This window comes from Meles meles, chromosome 4 (assembly GCF_922984935.1).
Source record: "Meles meles chromosome 4, mMelMel3.1 paternal haplotype, whole genome shotgun sequence".
NCBI lineage: Eukaryota > Metazoa > Chordata > Mammalia > Carnivora > Mustelidae > Meles > Meles meles.
In genome coordinates, this window is record NC_060069.1 from 148,015,230 (window position 1) to 148,023,971 (window position 8,742).

Sequence of the window (8,742 nt, forward strand, 5' to 3'; positions counted from 1 at the left end):
TTTATTAGATTTTACGTTTTCACCAAAGGCAGATAATGGGGTTACTTTAACGTATAGCCTCAGTAATTCTGATATGTGAGTAATGCCATGTGAAGTTTAACTTTTAAAATTTTTTCTCCAGTTTTTCTCTTTAGTTAAAAATAGCATTGTTTAATAACACCCTAAATTAGAATTTCCAACAAAAATGTGAGACCAAGCTACATGCTTATTAAATTTTGAATCATTTTCAATATCCATTATCAGCCCAGAATTTTCTTTATCCAACTCCTTCCTCTCAGCCAAGTGGTAGACATTGACACCCTGCCTATCACTTGATAACCTCCCAACTTGGGAGCTGGACTTTTTTTCCTGCTTCCTCAGCAGCTGGTGGAGACCCAGATATAGGATTAAGTCTTCCTAGTTCTAAAGCACTTATCAGCAAGACTAACAACATGGCAGGAAGTACCTTGCTTGTCAAACTTCTTTGGAATTAATCATATAAATTAAAAATCAAAAACTTTTCTTTTTTTTTTCTTTTTTTTTCATTTTATTTATTTTTTCAGTGTAACAGTATTCATTCTTTTTGCACAACACCCAGTGCTCCATGCAAAACGTGCCCTCCCCATTACCCACCACCTGTTCCCCCAACCTCCCACCTCTGACCCTTCAAAACCCTCAGGTTGCCCCAACCTCCCACCCCTGACCCTTCAAAACCCTCAGGTTGTTTTCCATAACTTAAAGTAGGCTTAGAAGAGAGTAGTATCACATATGTTTGGGAATAAGACCAGCTATAGGGTAAAAATTATATTCCAGGATTGAATCTTCTGTTCAAAACTATGTCATTAATAATATTTTTCCCGTTTCTACATGTGAACAAAATCTCAAAGAGACTTTAAAATTTTCTGAGGCTATAATGTTAGTTAGCAATGAACAGATCAGTGATTCAAATCCATGTATCAATTTTTTTTTCTCTCCAAACCCATAGCACTTTACATACTGAAACTGAAGCCCTTATAGCAGTAGTGAAACTCGTAATTTTAAATAAAAACAGAAAAACATGTACATTTTGCTAAAGAGAATAAACCCAATAGGAGAGCTATGAAATCTGCTAGCATCTCTTTCATGCCCTCTGAAAAATATACATGAAAAGTTCTCTCCCATAATATTTTATTCCCTTGCAAAAACTCTGTATTTGCTACTATAAACCTCTATGACAAAAGTTAACTGTTCACTAGCACACTATATCCCAGGTTTTTAGAAAGTATTTCTGAATATCATTGAAAAAGCTACCAAATGGTAGTTCTAATTCCAGAAATTGCAAGGTAACCTGTATCAAACCACTCCTGAGGCAGATAATTTTAAAAATCTAAACAAATATAACAAAAACAGATTTGAAGGCCCTGGAGACAAAACAAAAGTGGGCAAAAGCTGGATGAAGTTTGGCCCTTGAAAAAGAGAATGGTAGTGGTGAGATCACTGTTTAATATTTTTCCGCTTGAGGGACTCCAAAGTCTATTCAGACTAACACTATTGTTTCAAGCTTGAAGTATCAGGGGGCAGGTATGGAACTAGAATGACTTGAAACTGAAGGAAGAAATCCCAGGAAGGAAGTTAGTCACAGAAGAGAGGAGCCTGAAAATCTATGTAAACTGTGTATAAACTCTTCTTAACTTCTTGACTGACCCTGGACTGAATATGTACAGAGGAATCCAGTAAAAATCAAACAAATTGGTGATAACCCAAACTAGAAAGTGAAAATGCAGTACAAAAATTTATTTTGTTGTTCATTAAAGGAAATAAAGTTTTAGGTATGAGTCCTGCTAAGTAAGAAGATCTAGGATAAATCACAACCTTTCCATTAAAATCCCAGGCGGGTCATATGGTGGGAAAATGCTCTATGCCCTAATTCAGAGATCTGCAGTAAACTTGAAAAAGATACAGCCTACCAAAATATAAAGCCAAGTCTCCAGAAGAAAGGTGACAAGTCTCTTACTGGTGACTCAGGATTTGAATTAGCAAACTATAATAAACCCTTCCTAGGTAAATAACAGAATCCAGATTCTCTAAAAATATTAATGGCAATATTATTGATGCAACAAAAAAATATGGACATGCAAAGAATGAGGAAAAAGTGACTCATAGCCCAGACACAAATCAATCAATACATAGAACCCTAAGATGATCCCCATGCTAGAATTAGAGGACAGGCAATTTAAAGCAACTATTATATAAATATGTCAAGATATAAGGGAAGTATTGGTCATAATTATTTAATAAAGAGAAGATCTCAAGGGAATTGAACAACCTTGAAGAACTTTAAAGAAAAGTATAGAATAGCAATGAAAAAAAGAAGTATATTGGATAATTATCTAAAAGGGTTTCTAATGTTTAAAGTTGAAACAAATTGTGCAACAAAATAAAGAGTACTAGATTACAGCAAGTATGAAATACATACCCATGAGTTCAAGCTGATATGAATAAATGATTTAGTAACCACATGGGAGAAAAGTAAGAAATCTCTTACGAAGAAGCATCCAAATAGTTTATGTAGATACTCCACCCTAAAGGAACAGCATAAGTCTCTATGTGACTATACAAAGGGATTTTTCTCAAGTAATCAGTGCATAAATGGAGGCAAAGTGTAACTTTCTACAGTGAATTCTGGCAAGTGTTACATCAGGCAGGTGCCAGATGATTGAGGTCAACATCAAAACTCATATACCATTTTTTACCATGTAGTTTTGATATATGATTTAAAAAAATATTTTATTTCTGAAATTTTCCTTCCCCAAATCCAGAACCTCAATCTATTTGTGAGAAAGCATCACATAAATTCTAGTTGTGGGGCATCCTTCAGTAAAACTAACCAGGACTCCACAAAACTGTCAAAGCCAATGAAAACAAGATAATGTCTGAGAAACTGTCATAACCCAGAGAAACCTAAGAATACATGACAATTACACATATTAGAGTATCCTGGATGAGACTGGAACGGAAAAAATTATTAAGTGAAAACTAAGGATCTGAATAAAGTATTGATTTTAGTTAATAACAACATATTGGCATTTGCTCATTAATTGTAAAATATGTACCATACGAATTTAACATGTAAACAATAGGAGAAACTGGAAACGTTATAAGAGAACTCTGTCTTGTATTTTCAATTTTTTTTGCAAGTCTAAAACTGATTTAAAAAACAAAGTCCAGGGCGCCTGGGTGGCTCAGTGGGTTAAAGCCTCTGCCTTCAGCTCAGGTCATGATCTCAGGGTCCTGGGATCGAGCCCCACATCGGGCTCTCTGCTCGGCGGGGAGCCTGCTTCCTCCTCTCTCTCTGTGTGCCTCTCTGACTACTTGTGATCTCTCTCTCTCTCTCTGTCAAATAAATAAATAAAATATTAAAAAAAAACAAAGTCCATTCAAAATATACTGGATGAACTTTATAACAGATTGGAGATGGCAGAAGACAGGGTTGATGAATTTAAAGAACGTCAATAGAAATGCCTCAATCTTAAAAAAAAAATTAAAAAATTCTTTAAAAATATAACCTCAGGGATATATGAAACAATGTCAGCATGTCTGGTATATATGTAATTAGATTCCCAGAAAGAGAATAAGAGAAGAAAAAAGGGGAGAAAATTTTTAAAGATGTAACAGCCAAAAATATTTTGGTTTTGGAGAAAAACACTAACCTATCGACATGAGAAGCTTAACAAAATCCAAGACAAGAACAATAAAAATCTATATTTAGATCACAGTCAAACTGAGAAAATCCAAAGATAAATATATATATTTGCCAGAGGGGAAAAAGATAGCATTTTTCAGGGAACAAAGATACAAGTAATGGCTGACTGAAGATAGAATCAGTGAAGGTAGGAAGATTTTCATGACCTTCAAAGTAATGAAAATGAGAACAAATTTTCCTATATCCAGTCAAAATAACAACTGTCACATAAATACATTTTTAGGTAAACAAAAACCAAGAAGATACATTTCTCAAGTCCTGTAGAAGGAGAAATAGTAGTAGGAATTCTTTAGGGTGCAGCAAAATGACACCAGATAGAAATACAGATCTACAAGAAGGAATGAAGATCATCTGAAATAAGACTATACATTTTTTTTCTTAATGTCTTTAAAACAAAGTGATGGCTTAATGCTAAAATTGCAGCATTGAAATTTGAGATTTATAATATAAGTAGATTGAAAATCTCTCACAATATTGATACATAGAATGGGAATGCATACATAACATTATTTTAAGGTTCTCAGATTTCACATGAAGTGGTACAGTATTAATTGTAATTCTCTTGTGGTAAATGAAAGATGGCCCACTGCAATAACCTATGGAAAAAGAACTGAAATCATACAGAGTAGTTTCTGACAACCACCAGGAAATTAAATTTGAAATCAATCACATTGTTAGCCAGAATAATACCCAAATTTTGGAAATTAAGGCACATACCTCTAAATAATTAATATGATAAAACAAGAAATCGTAAGAGAATTACAAAAGATTTTGAATTTATTTCTGTTTTTGTTTTTTTTTTAATTGAGCATAGTTGACATCCAATATCACGTTCATTTTTAGGTGTACAACATAATGATTTTATTTCTCTATATAATATTCTATGCTCCCCCGCAAGTGTTTAAATTTAATTCTAAAAACAACACAATTTATCAAAATGTGTGGGATGTAGCAAAGATGGTGCTGAGGGGGAAATATGTAGCTATAAATGCTTTAAGAAAAGAAGAAAGTTTAAAATTAGTGATAGAGTTTTCCATCTTCTGCAGCTAGAAAAAGATGAGTCATTTATGTGCAAATTAAGTAAAAGGATGGAAATAATAAACATAGCAGATATTAAAATACATAGATTTATTTTCTAAATAAGTAAAAAAACAGACAAGTTAAGAAACACAAAAGTTGTCTGGTTTTTAGAACATCACTAACAATCAGGGAAATACAAATCAAAACCACAATGAGATACCACCTTACATCAGTTAGAATGGCAAAAAGCAACAAGACAGGAAACAAGTTTAGGTGAGAATGTAGAGAAAGGGGACCCCTCTTATACTGTTGGTAGGAATACAAGCTGGTACAATCACTCTGGAAAACAGTATGGAGCTTCCTCAAGATGTTAAAAACAGAGCTACTGTATGACTCAGCAATTGCTCTACTAGGTGTTTATCCCAAAAATACAGATGTAGTGAAAAGACAGGGTACATGCACCCCAATGTTTATAGCAGCAATGTCCACAATAGCCAAACTGTGGAAGGAGATGAGATGTCCTTCAACAGATGAATAGATTAAGAAGATGTGGTTCATATATACAATGGAATATTACTCAGCCATCAGAAAGGATGGATACACCATTTGCATTGACAGGGATGGAACTGGAGGCGATTAAGCTAAGTGAAATAAATCAAGCAAAAAAAGACAATTATCATATGGTTTCACTCATACGTGGATATAAGGAATAACATGGAGGACCATAGGGGAAAGGAGGGAAAAATGAATGAGAAGAAATTAGACAGGGAAACAAACCATGGGAGACTCTGGACTCCAGGAGCCAAATTGAGGGTTACAAAAGAGAGTGGCATGGGGGGATGGGGTAACCAGGTGATGAGTATTAAAGAGAGCACATGTTGTGAAGAGCACTGGGTGTTAAACACAACTAATGAATCATTGAATGCTACATCAAAAACTAATGGTGTACTATATGTTGGCTAATTGAACATAATAAAAATAAAATAATTTGAACTGAAAAAATAAAGATCAGTTAATTGATAAACTACTAGCAGGACTGGTCAAGGAAAAAGCAAGTTAGGAAATAGAAAATCTCTAATATCAAGAGTTATACTAGGGATCTCTTTGCAAATCTTATTAAGAACACACGTGTAATAGTGGAATATATGAACAACTTTATTTCAACAACCTTGAAGATTTCAGTGATAAGGACAATTATTTGAAAAACAAAATATATCAACACTGACATAAGTGGTGAAAACAGGGCATTATATGTAGGCAATGAATTACTAAATTGTACACCTAAAACTAATACTGCATTGTGTGTTAACTAGCTGGAATTTAAATAAGAACTTGGGGAAAATTAAAAAAAAAAAGAACTGAAAGCTCTATATCTATTTCTGTATTAACTCAATTAAATTTATCGAAAAACTTCCTCCAAAGAAAAGAAGTACAAGAAAATACATTTTTGTAACATATTAATTCTTTAAATATTAAATAATACCAGTATTAAGCAAAGTCTAAAACATTGTCTGGTAGTTCTTATCAAAAAAAGAAAGAGGAAGCAGAACAGAAGACAGAGGAAAAACTTCAACTTATATGAGTACCATTAGTTACAAAAGTATTATAATAGTTCCATTTTATTATTTCATTCTACAGTAAACTTGTTTCCTACTGATGCTCCTGCAACTTGTGTCCCAACCTGACCACTCTAATGAAACATTTTGAGAATGCACACAGTTACCTTTTTTCTCATGGCCCTATATCTACACAGATTTTTTCCTCTTCCAGGATTTCTCTATCCCTAGCTCATATATAAGTTATTTCAGCTACACATTTCTATAAACTGTAGGGTTGCCATGAAATTTCAAGTGGGAAGGATCCTCAGATAAAGCCTGGAGGAAAAGTTTGGCTTAGAAAAGCTTAGTAATTGATTTTAAGAAAATGATTGTGTTGTAATGCTCTTCTGCACTTAAGTGAAAATCTGGGCCTTGAATCTGCCAAATTACCACCGTCCCATGCCACAGCAAGAAATGAACATCAAGTTTAAAAATGGAATTTTTTCTTATTTTTTGAGGCATTTTATTAAAAAAGATCTGGCACTTATATACATAGACTAATAAGAACTTAAAACTCATCACATCTTTACTTCATTTTTTTTTAAGCTTGACTTTCTAGTAAATCTTTAGCTTCATTGATTTTGGCTGCTGCGCAAGGAGATCCTTCCTCATCCAGGTGACTTAAAAGCATAATCTGTCAATGAGCACCTCATACTTTTTCTTTATAGGTAGCAGGGCTTGTGCCTAGCATTAATACTACTTCTCACTTAGTCTTTTGGGGTTCAAATCCATCTCTATAATAACCACCACTGAAGACAGATTTTGGTGGGCTTTGAAAAACTTGTTTTACTTGAGGCTCCGTGTGTTTCATGACTTGCAAAATATAACACCCTGCAAATCCTGCAGAAACAATGGTCAGTCTGGATGATAATACTGTACTGGCCATGGCTGTGGCTTAACTCCTCAGCCTCCTCTAAATGGATGGTCCAGCCCAGCCCAAAGGTGGCAGCCACCAATGCTCATGACTGTAGCACACAGCCATGTGGCCACCACCAACAGTCACCAAAACAAAAATGAAATTTTAAATAGTAATACCATCAAAATTAAATGGTTGTTTTGAACATGTACTTAAATGAACAGAATCATTACTAGATTATAACAGTAGTGTTAAAAAAAAAAATACCTCCTCCCATTCTGTCAGTTGTCTTTTGGCTTTGTTGACTGTTTCCAAAACCACAGTGAGATATTTCCTCACACCAGTCAGAATGGTTAAAATTAAGAAGTCAAGAAATGATAGATGTTGGCGAGGATGTGAAGAAAGGGCAACCTGGCTACGCTGTTAGTTGGAAGGCAAGCTGGTGTAGGCCCTCTGGAAAACAGTATGGAGGTTTTAGGAATAAACCTAACCAAACAGGCAAAGAATCTACTTAGAAAATTTTAAAGTACTCATGTAAGAAATTGAGGAAGATGGAGAAATGGAAAAATGTTCTATGCTCATGGATTGGAAGAACAAATATTGTGAAAATGTCTATACTATCTAGAGCAATCTACACATTTAATAAAATCCCTATCAAAATCCCATCCATTATTTTCAAAGAAATGGAACAAATAATCCTAAAATTTATATGGAACCAGAAAAGACCTCGAATAGCCAGAGGAATATTGAAAAAGAATGCCAAAGTTGGTGGCATCACAACTACAGACTTCTATTACAAAGTTGTCATTATCTGGAACACTTGGGTGGCTCAGTGGGTTAAGGCCTCTGCCTTCTGTTCAGGTAATGATCTCAGGGTCCTGGGATTGAGCCCTGCATCATGTTCTCTACTCAGTGGGGAGCCTGCTTCCCCTTCCCTCTCTCTGCCTGCTCCTCCGCCTACTTGTGATCTCTGTCTGTCAAACAAATAAAATCTTTTAAAAAAAAAGAAAAGCTGTCATCATCAAGACAGTATGGTACTGGCACAAAAACAGACACGTAGATCAATGGAACCGAATAGAGAGCCCATAAATAGACCCTCAACTCTATGGTCAACTAATTTTCCATAAAGCAGGAAAGAATGTCCAATGGAGAAAAAACAGGCTCTTCAACAAATGGTGTTCAGAAAATTGGACATCCACATGCAAAAAAAAAAAAAAAAAAAAATGAAACTGGACCATTTCCTTACACCACACACGAAATTAGACTCAAAATGGATGAAGGACCTTAATGTGAGACAGGAATCCATCCAAATCCTTGAGGAGAACACAGGCAGCAACCTCTTCGACCTCAGCTGCAGCAACTTCTTCCTAGGAACATCACCAAAGGCAAGGGAAGCAAGCGCAAAAATGAACTACTGGGACTTCATCAAGATCAAAAGCTTTTGCACAGCAGAGGAAACGGGCAACAAAACCAAAAGACAACTGATAGAATGGGAGAAGATATTTGCAAATGACATGTCAGATAAAGGGCTAGTATCCAAAATCTGT

General features: G+C 34.8%; 1 pseudogene; it reads right to left on the reverse strand.

Moving 5' to 3' along the window:
• Positions 1–6,880: 6,880 nt before the first annotated feature.
• On the reverse strand, positions 6,881–7,225 carry LOC123939746 (annotated as a pseudogene).
• Positions 7,226–8,742: the final 1,517 nt, after the last annotated feature.